The sequence below is a fragment of the Piliocolobus tephrosceles genome, chromosome 6 (genome assembly GCF_002776525.5).
Source record: "Piliocolobus tephrosceles isolate RC106 chromosome 6, ASM277652v3, whole genome shotgun sequence".
Lineage (NCBI taxonomy): Eukaryota > Metazoa > Chordata > Mammalia > Primates > Cercopithecidae > Piliocolobus > Piliocolobus tephrosceles.
Genome location: NC_045439.1, coordinates 17,579,564 through 17,593,191, shown reverse-complemented (window position 1 = coordinate 17,593,191; position 13,628 = coordinate 17,579,564).

The window sequence follows — 13,628 nt, the reverse complement described above, 5'->3', positions numbered from 1 at the left end:
AGGACTAAACCTTGGAAAATAACCCAGAAATCAAGTGTAGGGAAAAAAGCCATCACCAAATAATTTTGTATTCTAGGAAATAGAGAAATTGGAATGTTTCATGTTTATGTTCCTTGCAGAGTTCCAAAATGGTCATCTAGGCTCAGATTTGAGGGGAAAAAATTTATTTAGCAATTTGAAAATAACTGCAGTTTCGTCTCTCTCCATATAGATGGCATTCATCCTATTTTTAGCTAAATAAAAACAACATTTTTGAGAGAGACTATCATTTCACTTATTTGATGTCAAAGCCAATCCTTGAAATGAAAGAGTAGACATGTTGTTATAATCCTTGGGAATTAACATTTCTCACAATGTGATACTTTTCTTTATCTGAATCTATTCTGACTAATAAGGAAAAATGGATTGTTAAATGAAAACAATGGGAACTCTTGGTGAAAGCAACCATGTTATCTTAGAGAAGAGGCTAGACCTAGACAGATTTTAGAAGAATTTTGTTTTCTTTTTAAATCAGAAAGAGAGACCCTCTTCCAATATTTGACACTCAAGTTTTTGTGGACTCCAGCACCTTGCAACTGTCACTGCCCCCAAACCCTAGCCTTCTTCTGATCTAATAGCTTCAATTTATTTCTCTCTAGTGGATTGTCTCTCTTTAAAAAATCACATTTCCTTTAAGCCCGCCTCCCTTTTTAAAAATAGACAATATAACTGTTTATTAAAATAAAGGAAGAAAAATAAGCAAATAACCTGAAAAGGAAACTCACAAAAGAAATTAAAATGGTTGATAAACATATGTAACCAAGAAATCTCTGATAGCTGAAAATGAAATTAATTCAAGAAAAAGATACATTTTTAACATCTTCAGAGAACAAAGATTTGAAATGTTTATTATATATGAGGTAAAGGTGCCGTCAAAATTCACTGATGGGCATATATATCGTTACAATCTTGAGAGTAGTGTGGCAAATTTTATTAAATTCCGTCCATTTCTCTTGTGTGTGTGTTTCTTTTTTTCTTCCACTTTTAAGTTCCAGGGTGTATGGGCAGGATATGCAGGTTTGTTACATAGGTAAACGTGTGCCATGGTGGTTTGCTGCATGGGTCAACCCATCACCTAGGTATTAAGCCCAGCACCCATTAGCTATTCTTCCTGATGCTCTCCCTACCTCTACCATCCCCACAACAGACCCCAGTGTGTGTTGTTCCCCACCCACCACATGTCCATGCATTCTCATTGTTCAGCTCCCACTTAAAAGTGAGAACATGTGGAGTTTGGTTTTCTGTCCCTGCATTAGCTTACTGAGGATAATGGCTTCCAGCTCCATCCATGTCCCTGCAAAGGACATGACCTCTTTCCATTTTATGGCTGCAGAGTATTCCATGGTTTATACGTACCACATTTTCTTTATCCAGTCTATCCTTGATAAAACCTGCCCCCTCTTCTAGTACCACCCTATCTCCTTTGTCACAGGTCTTAAAAGGCTAGATGACTTTTGTTAGCTACTTCCTCATCTTTCATTCATTCCTCAACACTCTTTAATCTGGAGTCTACTTCTACCACTCTAGAAACTGCTTTCACTGAGGTCACGAGTAGCTCCCAATCCAGAGGTCACTTTTTTAACATAACTTTTTTTGAGATATTATTCATATACTATATGATTCCTCTTTTTTAAAAAAGTATACCCAATGGTTTTTAATATATTCACAGTTGAGCAATCATCACTACAATCAATTTTAAGACACTTTCAGGTTGGGTACAGTGTCTCATGCCTGTAATCCTAACACTTTGGGAGGCCAAGGCAGGAGAATTGCTTGAGCCCAGGAGTCTGAGACCAGTCTGGGCAACATAGATCCATCTGATATGGTTTGGCTGTGTCCCTACCCAAATCTCAAATTGTAGCTCCCATAATTCCTCTGTATTGTGGGAGGGACCTGGGGGAGGTAATCAAATCATGGGGGTGGTTCTTTCCCATGCTATTCTTGTGGTAGTGAATAAGTCTCATGAGATCTGATGGTTTTATAAAGAGGAGTTCCCCTGCACATGCTCTCTCTTGCCTGCCTCCGTGTAAGACATGACTTTGCTCCTCATTCACCTTCCGCTATGATTGTGAGGCCTCCCCAGCCACATGAAACTGCGAGTCAGTTAAACCTCTTAACTTTATAAATTATTCAGTCTCAGGTATGTCTTTGTTAGTAATGTGAGAACAGGCTAATACAAAAAATTAAAAAATTTGCCTGGCACAGTGGTGCATGCCTGTGGTCCCAGCTACTCAGGAGTCTGAGGTGGAAGGATCACTTGAGCTCAGGAGGTCAAGGCTACAATGCAATGTTCACACCACTGCACTCCAGCATGGATTACAGAGCAAGATCCTGTCTCAGAAACAATTTTTTTCTCATCATCCCCAAAAGGAATCTCATACCCATTAATAGTCACTTCCCATAGCCCCACAACCCCATCCCTATCCCTGACTGTATCCCCGGGCAACTACTAGTCTACTTTGCTTCTCTGTAAATATACTGTATTAGTCCATTCTCACACTGCTATGAAGAAATACCCAAGACTTAGCAATTTTTAAAGAAAAGAGGTTTAATTGACTTCAGCATGGCTGGGGAGAACTCAGGAAACTTACAATTATGATGGAAGGCACCTCTTCACAGGGTGTCAGGAGAGAGAATAAGTGCCAAGGAAAGGGGAAAACCCCTTATAAAACCATCAGATCTCATGAGAACTCACTATCACAAGAACAGCATGAGGGAAACTGCCCCCAGTATTCAATCATTTCCACCTGGTCCTGCCCTTAACACATAGGGATTATTGCAGTTCGAGGTGAGATTTGAGTGGAGACACAGCCAAATCATATCATTCTGCCCTGGCCCCTCCCAAATCTCATGTCCTCACATTTCAAAACATAATCATGATCTTCCAAGAGTCCCTCAAAGTCTTACCTTATTCCAGCAGGAACCTAAAAATCCAAGTCCGAAGTCTTATCTGAGACAAAGCAAGTCTCTTCCACCTATGGAAATCAAAACCAAGTTAGTTACTTCCTAGATACAATGGAGGTACAGGCATTGGGTAAATACACCCATTGCAAGTGAGAGAAATTGGTCAAAACAAAGGGGCTACAGTCCCGATGTAAGTCCAAAATCCAATGAGGCAGGAATTAAACCTTAAAGATCCTAAATAACCTTTTTTGACTCCATGTTTCACATTCAGGTCATGCTGATGCAAGAGATGGGCTCCCAAGGCCTTGGGCAGCTCCACCCCTGTGGCTTTGCAGGATACAGCCCCACTCCCAGCCACTTTCATGGGCTGGCATTGAGTGTCTGTGGCTTTTCCAGGCACATGATGCAAACTGGTGGTCTACCATTCTGGGGTCTGGAGCATGGTGGCCCTCTTCTCACAGCTCCTCTAAGCAATGCCCCAGTGGGGACTCTTCATGGGGGCTACAACCCCACATTTCCCTTCCACACTGCCCTAGCAGAGGTTCTCTATGAGGGCTCCTCATAGAGTGAGGGTCGTGATCAACTCAGTATACCACTAGAGGCTATATGAGTAAACAGCAAACTGTTCTCATGAAAGCAGGTTGTTAGCAAACTGACAAACGGTGTCTGCCACCCAGAAGGAATCCTGAGGGCAATCACGCCCCAAGCACAGTGTTGCTTGTGATTAGGCACATCTGAAGCCTGTTAACAATAATGTGAACCTGTGATCAATCAAGCAGCTGACCAATAATGACCTCCTCCTCCCTGCTCTTTCTACCCAATAAATATGAAGGGCTGTAGAAGCTCAGGGCGGCTGCCTTTGCTCACTAAAAGCAGGGAGCTCTCTTCTTCTTCCCTTGGCCCCTTCCTTTAAAACAGTTTCTTTTGTTTTAAGTTTTGATTTCTGTGTTTGTCCCCCTTCGTTCAGCCTTGTAATGACAGTCTCAAGTAGGAACAGTAATAACTGTTGTAATGACGGTCTCAAGTAGTAACAGTAATAACTGTCATAGTGGGGGTCTCAAGTAGTAACTGTTACAAATCTGCCACACTCTTCCATGCATCCTCTGAAATCTGGGTGGAGGTTCCGAAACCTCAATTTTTGTCTTCTGCACACCTGCAAGACCAACACCATGTGGAAGCTGCCAAGGATTGGGCCTTGCACCCTCTGAAGCAATGGCCTAAGCTGTACCTTGGCCTCTTTTAGCCATGGCTGGAGCAGCTGAGACACATGGCACCAAGTCTGGAGCTGCACACAGCAGAGGGGCCATGGACCCAGTCCATGAAACCATTTTTCCCCCTAGGCCTCCAGGTCTGTGAAGGGAGGGGCTGCCTCGAAGGTCTCTGACATGCCCTGGAGACATTTTCCCCATTGTCTTGGTGATTAATATTTGGTTCCTTGTTACTTATACAAATTCCTGCAGCAGGTTTGAATTTCTCCTCAGAATATGGGTTTTTCTTTTCTATCACATTGTCAGGCTGCAAATTTTCCAAATTTTTATGCTTTGCCTCCTCTTGAACACTTTGCTGCTTAGAAATTTCTTCCACCAGATACCCTAAATCATCTCTCTCAAGTTCAAATTTCCACAGATCTCTAGGGCAGGGGTAAAATGCTGCCAGACTCTTTGCTAAAGCATAGCAAGAGTGACCGTTGCTCCAGTTCCCAACAAGTTCTTCATTTCCATCTGAGACCACTTTAGCCTGGACTTCATTGTCCATATCATTATCAGCATTTTGGTCAAAGTCATTCAACAAGTCTCTAGGAAGTTCCAAACTTTCCCATGTTTTTCTATCTTCTTCTGAGCCTTCCAAACTGTTGCAACTTCTGCCTGTTACCCAGTTGCAAAGTCTCTTCCACATTTTTGGGTATCTTTATAGGAGCACCCCACTCTCTGTGGTACCAATTTAGTATATTAGTTCATTCTCACACTGCCATGAAGAACTACTGTGACTGGGTAATTTATAAAGAAAAGAGGTTTAATTGACTCACAGTTTCACAAGGCTGAGGAGGCCTCAGGAAGCTTACAATCGTGGTAGGAGGCACTTCATCACAGGGCATCAGGAGAGAGAATAAGTGCTGAGTGAAGGGGGAAGCCCCTTATAAAACCATCAACTCTTGTGGGAACTCACTATCACGAGAACTGCATGGGGGAAACTTGCCCCCATGATTCAATTATCTCCACCTGGTCCTGCCCTTAGCATGTGGATGTTATTACAATTCAAGGTGAGATTTGAGTGGGGACATAGAGCCAAACCATATCATCTACCTATTCTGGATATTTCATATAAATTGTATGATATAATGTGAGGTCTTTTGGGACTGACTTTTCTCCCTTAGCATAATGTTTTCCTATTTCATGCATAAGGTTTTCATATTTCATTCATGTTGTAGCATGTATCAGTATTTATTTCCTTTTTATTGCCAAATAACATTACATCATATGGATATACCACATATATCCATGTATATGGATATTTGGATTGTTTCTACTTTGTGGATATTATTAGTATTGCTCCAGTAAACATTTATGTACAAGTTTTTCTGTAGATGTGTTTTTCTCTTGGACATATATCTAGAAGTAGACTTACTGGGTCATATGGTATCTATATACTTAACCTTTTGAGGAACTGCCAGAGTTCCAAAGTGGCTGCACCATTTTTCATTCCCACCATCAGTGTATGAGAGTTTCAATTTCTGCACATTCTCATGAGCATTTGTTTTTATCTGTCATTTGGATTACAGCAAAAGTATAGGAAAAGATATATCATACTAAAACAAAAGGAAAGCTGAATTCTATATTAATATAAGGCCAAGTAGAGTTCAAAGTAAAGAATATTACTAGAAATAAGCAAAGGCCATTTAACAATGATTAAGTGAGTCAGTTCCTCAAAAGGACATAAAAATCCTAAATGTTTCTGTACCTAATAGCAGAACTTCAAAATACCTGGAGCAACAATGGATAGAAATGCAAGGAGAAATACACAAATCAACAAGTCGTCCATAGAAACATAGAAAAAGAAGACCAAGTTAATCTCAAAATAAGCATAATAAAAGAAATAACAAATACTACAGTGGAAACCTATGAAATAGAAAAGAAATAGAGAACCTTAGTGAAATCACAAGCTGGTTCTTTGAAGAGAGCAATAAAGTTGATAAGCCTCTAGTCAGAATAATAAGGAAAAAAGAACACACAAATTTCCAATATCAGGCATGACAGAAATATTACTCTAGAATTTTACAAATATTAAAAGGCTAATAAAGACATTAAAAACAACTTTATGTCAATACATTCAACAGTTTAGATAAAATAGACAAATTCCTTGAAAGACACAAACTGTCAAAGCTTCTTCAAGAAGAAATGAATAACCCAAGTAGTCCTATATCTATTAAAGAAATTGAATTTGTAGTCAAAAACCTTCCCAGGCGCAGATAATTTTACTGGTTGATTCTACTAAACATTCAATAAATAAGTAATACAAATTCTACACAAACTCTTCCATAAAAATTGAAAAAGGACAAGTACTTTTCAACTCATTCTATGAAGCCAGCATTATCCTGGTACCAAAATCCAGCACAGATAATACAAAAAAATACAACTATAGGCACACCAATATCCCTTAAGAACACACATTTTAAAAATTATTAACAAAAGATCAGCAAATCAAATTTAAGAATGTATAAAAAACAGTGATACATCCTGAGCAAGTACAGTTTATTCTAGGAATGCAAAAATATTTTAATATACAGCAGTCGATTAACATAATTCGCTATATTAACTAGAAAGAAAAAATCATATGACCATCTCAACAGACTAGAAAAAGCGTTTGACAAAATTTCACACCCATTTTTGATGGAAAAGAAAACATTCAGCAAACTAGGAATAGAAGAGAACTTCCTCAGTTTGGTAAAGGCACCTACAAAAAGCCTGTAGCTAGCTAATGTCATACTCAAAGGCAAGATACTGGAAAAGAACACTTTCCCCTATGATTAAGAAAAATGCAAGGTTGCTGGACTGGATGTTCTAACCAGTGAAATAAAGCAATAAATAAATAAAAGACATTTCGGCTGGAAAGAAAGATATAAAATGGCCTTTATTCATAGATGACATGATTATGTAGAAAAATTTCCATGAAGTCTACAAAAAATACTAGGACTAAAAAGTGAGTTTAGCAAGGTTGCAGGATAGAGTATCAATATGCAAAAGTCTATTGTATTTCCATATGTTCACAATGAACAGCTGGAAATTGAAATTACAAAATCAATACCATTTACATCAGTATGAAGAATATGATATACACTTAGGGATAAATTTGACAAAATATATACAAGACTTCTACCAAATATTACTGAAAGAAATTTTTGAAGTCCTAAATAAATGACGAGCTATATTATGTTAATGGGTTGGAAGACTCCATAATGTTAAGATGTTATTTTCTCCCAGATTAATCTACATATTCAACACAGTCCCAATCCAAATCCTAGCTTGTTTTTGGTAGGAATTCACAGGCTAGGTCTAAAATTAAGATAGAAATGCAAAGATGCAGTACTAATCCAAACACTGTTAAAAAAGAAGAATAAATTTGGGATTAACATTATCTAATTTCAAGGCTTATGTAGAGCTACCATAATCAGTACATTGTGGGTTTCTTCTCAATATAGACAAATAGATTGATGGAACAGATCTAAAGAGTCAGAAATAGAGCCTCACATGTGTGGAAAACTGATTTTTGACAAAGGTGCAAGGACAAAGGGTAATTTTTTCAATATGATGAAACAATTAGATATCACATGCAAAAAATGAACTTTGGCTGGTAGCCTGCACCATATACAAAATTTAACTCACAATGGATGAGTTAAATTTTATACTTACCTATAAGTATAAAACTTTTAGAAGAAAACATAAGAGAAAATCTTTGTTAGTTTGGGTTACACAAAGACCTCCTAGCTACACCAAAAACACAATTAAAAATAGAAAAATGGATAAATTTGACTTCATGAAAATTAAACTCTGTGCTTCTGTGGACATTGTTAAGAGAATGGAAAGAAAAGCCACAAGCTGTGAGAAAATATTTGCAAATATTATATCTGATAAAGGATTTGCATCCAGAATATATAAACAACTCTCAAAACAATATGAAAACAATGCAATTATAAAGTAGGCAAATAATTTAAATGAACATTTCAAAGAAGCTATATAAATGGCAAATTAGCACATGAAAAGATATCTAACACCATTAGTTCTTTAAAAATGTAAATTCAGATTAAATTAGGATGTCTGCAATTAAAAAGATGGCCCATATCACCGGGTTGGTTAGCATGTGGAACAAATGGAACTTGGAAATCATATATTCAAGAAAAGACTTGGACATTAGTGTTCATAGCAACTTTATCTGTAAAGTTCCTGACTGGAAACAATCCACATATCTGTCAACAGATAAATGGATAAATAAACTGTGGTATGTACACATAATGGAATACTATTTGGGAATAAAAAGGAATGAACTATTGATAATACATAACAATGTGGATGAATCTCCAAATAATTATGGTGAGTAAAAGAAGCTAAGCAAAAAGAAATGCATAATGTATTATTCCATTTATAGAAAATTTTAGAAAATGCAAAGTATATTGTCAGAAAGCAGATCAGTGGTTGCCTGGAGACAGGGTAATGGCTTCACCAATGTATACATATGTCAATCATATCACATTTTACACTTTAAATATATGCATGTATATCCAGTATACCTCAATAAAACTGTTTTTTAAAAAGATAACTCATAGAACTCTGCACCTTAGTGAAAGTTTTACTCTATGTTGATTATACCTCAATAGAACTAATTTTAAAATAGAAATATTCCAGTTAACTAAAATACCATGTTATTTTTTACAGACTGTGTAACTGCAATAAAATTTTAAGAGCTCTGTAAACGTTTTTTGTTTTTATGCATATGCAATAGTTGTACCTATTTATGGGACACATGTAATATTTTCATACAAGCATGCAATTCATAATGATCAAATCTGGGCTATTGGGATATTCATTGCCTCAAACATTTATCATTTCCTTGTGTTGGGAGCATTCCAAATCTTCTCTTCTAGCTATTTTGAAATATATAATAAATTATTGTTAACTACTATTAAAAATTTTTTGAGACAGGGTCTGTCACCCAGGCTGGAGTTCAGTGGCACAATCATAGCTCACTGCAGCCTCTAACTTCTGGACTCAAGTGATTCCCCCAATCTCAGCCTCCTGAGTAGCTAGGACTACCTGTGCATGCCATCATGCCCAGCTAATTTAAAGAAAACATGTTTTTAAATCTTTCATAGAGACAGGGTCTCACTATGTTGCCGGGGCTGGTCTTGAACTCCTGGCTTCAAGTGATCCTCCCACCTTGGCCTTCCAAAGTGCTGGGATTATAAGCATGAGCCACCATGACCAGCCATAAATGTTTTTTAAATGAATAAGCATTGGGAGCATATGGGAGAAATCAGTGGATGAAGTGCCTTACCTTGAAGAATAAGTAGGATTTTGACAACCAGAGAGGAGGAGCAGACCATGGAGTGGCATTCCAGGCAAAGTTAATGAGTGAACAGATTTGGGAGCCACTAGAATATGAACTTGGCTGTAAGGTAGTTGAACAATAGCAGTGAGAGTAGGTTGGTCATGAGAGCTAAGTTCGGTGAGACAGGGAAGGATTGGAGTGTAGAAGGTTTTGAATCCCAAGCTAAGGAGTTTAAGTCTTAACTAAAGGTTGAAAAGGAAGCAGGTATTTTGTAAACACTGATCTGGAGACAATATTTGGGATCAGCTGGCGAATACAAAATTAGATATAGATTTAAATCAGGTTTCCTAGGAAGAGTATGAAAATGAATATGTTTATACTAGATAATAAATAAAATTTTCTAAACCGCGTAGCATATGCATCTAGTAGGATAATTCACACCACACTTTGCTTGGTTACACCCTTTTCTCTTTCCCATCTGTGCTCAAAAGCATAAACATTTGCCTAGATGACTAGTCACAGCTCAGGCAAAGAACACTGAATCTCACAGATGGTGCTTCATTAATTAGTTTGTAACTAATAGTTTTCTTAACAAGATTGCTGTCTTTTTATAAATGCAGGACTACTAGTTATATGGCAGTTTTATATTTTAGCAAACAGCAATTGTGGGGAAAGTAACAGTTACCTCAGGTTACAATTTTATCCATTGTAATATTTGTTACAACATTTGAATTAGTGTCTAGAGCTGTGGTGATGCTGACATACCTTACAGTTTGAGAACCACTTTGCTAGATGGCATCTAAGAGCACCCTCCCCACTAAATTCCTCAAAAGACGCAAATGCATGAAGCTTCCTCAAGAAGAAATAGATAACCTAAATAGCCCTATATCTATTATCTGCCTATTAATACTCCAGTGGGAGATATCCAATCCAGCGCCAATGGGAGGTGCTCCAGGATCCTTAAGACAGAGGGTTTTAAACCAAATGATCCAGGCCACCTTTTGGGGCTTCCATAAAACACTTGTGAACAGATGAAGAGAGAGAAAACATCATAACATAAATTATTATGTATTAGACTCCTGTTGCAAGTAATCACAACTCTACAAGTTATCTATCATGAACCTAATTTTTCTGGTGATAACCTCACAAAGGGTAGATAACTTGACTAAAGTTATACAGATAGTAAAGGCACATAGTGGGAATCTCAGCATCTTGGTGTGCTGTCTTCTTTCAACCTGTTGAGAAAAGATCAACCATGCTAAAAGCAGAAGATGAGGTGGCAGCTCCCCACACGTCTGATAAACATTGAGATATCACAGGGAATACATGGTTCACAAATGATCCAATGTCTCCGATCAGAATGGGTCCTGGTAGTGCCACAAGTTCTATGAGCCACAGTGTGTTTTCACAAGCTTCTCTGATCCTTTCAGCAGCCTGTGGGACTAGCAGCCCAGCAATCTGAATCCCCATCTTACTGATGAGAAAAACAAACATCAGAGAGATAAAATGATCCACTCACAGTCACACAACTGGTAAGAGACAGACTGGGGACTTAAATACAGATCTTCTGTTCCCAACCAAACCAGTACATTCACTTTCCCAACCATACACAGCCTGATGATAATATAGAGACCAACGGAAAGGCAAAGCTGAATTAATTAAACTTGCCAGTAAAGGGAGAACTTTAATTGGAAACACAGTCACCTCCAACAGCACTGAACACCTCTTAGACACATTCAGCGTGTCCATCACTTGAAGCAGGAGAAGATCCTGACTGGCACAGATAGAAATGTGCTGCATTAATATTCTCTGTATTCTGACCTGTCTGAGCTTACAGCAGGCTTATTTTGATTTTATAGTCCCTAATAGGGTTTCAACTGGAAAAAAATTTCTCAAGGACTTTGATTGAAAATAACACATGTTGTTAGTACTGTACTCTTTTTGATACTGATTCCCCAGAACAAGGCTCCTTGCTTTTATATCATTGAAGCTCATGCAAGCAGCTCTTCCCAGTGTACAGTGACATTCACCAGCAGATGCAGGCGAAGGGACAGAGCTGAGAAAATCTGAGATGTCTGGGACACTAAGAGGTCCACTATTAGCATGAAATTTGAAGTAATAGCCTTCTGTTTTTCCCTCCTTTAAAGTAGCCATGTAAATTGACTGCAAAGCACATCTGAATTTGTTTTAAAATAAAAATAATATGGTCATGGTACCTTCACATAAAGCAGCTGTTCCAGAACAAAGGTGTGTGTTTTAGCCGGTAGTTTCCCCAGTAGTCCCCACACGTAGTCTCTTCTCAGCTCTAGGTGGAAGAATTAATTGGGGGAACCTTGCTTTGTTTTGCGCCTTCCTCTCCTTGCCTGCCCCCGTGACTTCCCCAGCCTCCTTTCCCCTGCACTGGGCTCAGGGTGCTCCCCCACCCTGTGTAGCAGCATCTCCCGTTCCAGAGCCTCGTCTCCTCTCACCAACATGTGTCAGTTCTGTCTTTCCTCATGATTATGCCAAATCACCATCTAATTCTCCCTCCTAAGTAAAAGACTTGTATTTTCACATGGGGTTTCAGGCAATATGGCAAAATTGTATGTGAGATATCTTGAGGCAAGACAAACCTTGCGGCATCCCTCAACTCACTTCATGACACCAACTGCCTTGGCAGGGATACTGCTCTTGCAAATTCCAAAGTCAGTGGAGTAGTTGGTGATGTTATCGTAGCAGAAAGCCATAATGTTTTCGATCCTATTTATTCAAATTGCTTTTCCAGGCTTTCACCACAGGGCTGCCTTTAGAGCTATACTGGATAGGGTTTAATTTCCAAATCTGATAGGGGGGATATGACAACAATGACAGGGGAATTGTAAGAAAGGTGGATCTGGTTCATATTGGTCTCCAGGTTCCTAGGAGACCAGAAAATAATGGCTATAGTACTTGATTTACCCTTTGAGAAAACCATTGCTTACTGAGTTTGAATCTGCTTCTACTACGTCCTGTTAAAACTCTCAGGACCTACTCTCCCTTGAGTAAAAGTGTTAATTACATTTTCAAAGCTGTAAACTCAACACAATGTTCTTGGAAGACAGTGGGAGGATGCATAAGTGTTTGGAGACACTTTCTGCTCTGGCTTTGCTCATGCATCCATTTCTGCCCACATGGTGCCACACAGATTATACCTTTGGGGTTCTGTGGGGTACTTTCTTTGTGTATCCGTGTGCGCGCACGAGCACATGTAGGTGTATGTATGGAGAGGGAGATCATATTCTTTTGTTGTTGTTGTTTGCAAGTTAATCTGAAGATTCTGAAAGTCGCTATGTAGATGACACTTGGGAAATAAAAATCTTTGATTTGCTTTTAATATAGTAATATAATCATGGGGCCTCAATCTGCCACATAGAATAGACATACTTTGTGGTGCTAGCAGAGCCCATGCACTGTCTTGGAAATATCTGTTTCCTATCTACAGACACTGTTTCATCATGTCCCTGCTGCTCTCCTTCCAGCCACAGCTAATGGGGCCAGGAGTAGCAAATTCATTGTCCAAGAGTAGCAAATTCAAATAATTCCTTGCCTCTTCCCAGATTGCTGGTAATCCTCGGTATCCTTCAGCTTGCAGCTGCATCACTCCAGTCTCTGCGTCTGTCACAGACACACAGGTGGCCTCCTCCCCTGCATCTGTATGTGTCCTCTCTCTCTCTCTCTCTTTTTTTTAAGACAAGGTCTCACTGTTGCTCAGCACTAACCTGATTCTGCTGCATGCTGGCGTACACTAGAACTGAAAGGCAGAGGTGAGTCAGGGTTGCCTGGAGAAGAGTTGAAGAACATTGCCTTTAGCATCTCTCTACTGTTTTGGAAGTTTGACAATCTCTCTGTGTCTTTTTAGTAGTTTTTCTTAATATTTAAGAGGTATACTCAATTTGAATCTACATTTAATATTTCCATCTTCTTCCTGCATAATTCAAAACCCTCCAATTGTAGGTGCTGTTACATGCCCAGGGTTTTAATTTCACCTTGTTTCTGTATCCCACAAAGCAGTCGCTTGTCACTGTTACTGCTAATGATGGTTTAGATTTACCTATATGATTACCAATGTCTTTGTTTACTGTCCTTCTTGAGACTAGTCACATCTTGTATCAGTCTATTCTCAGGCT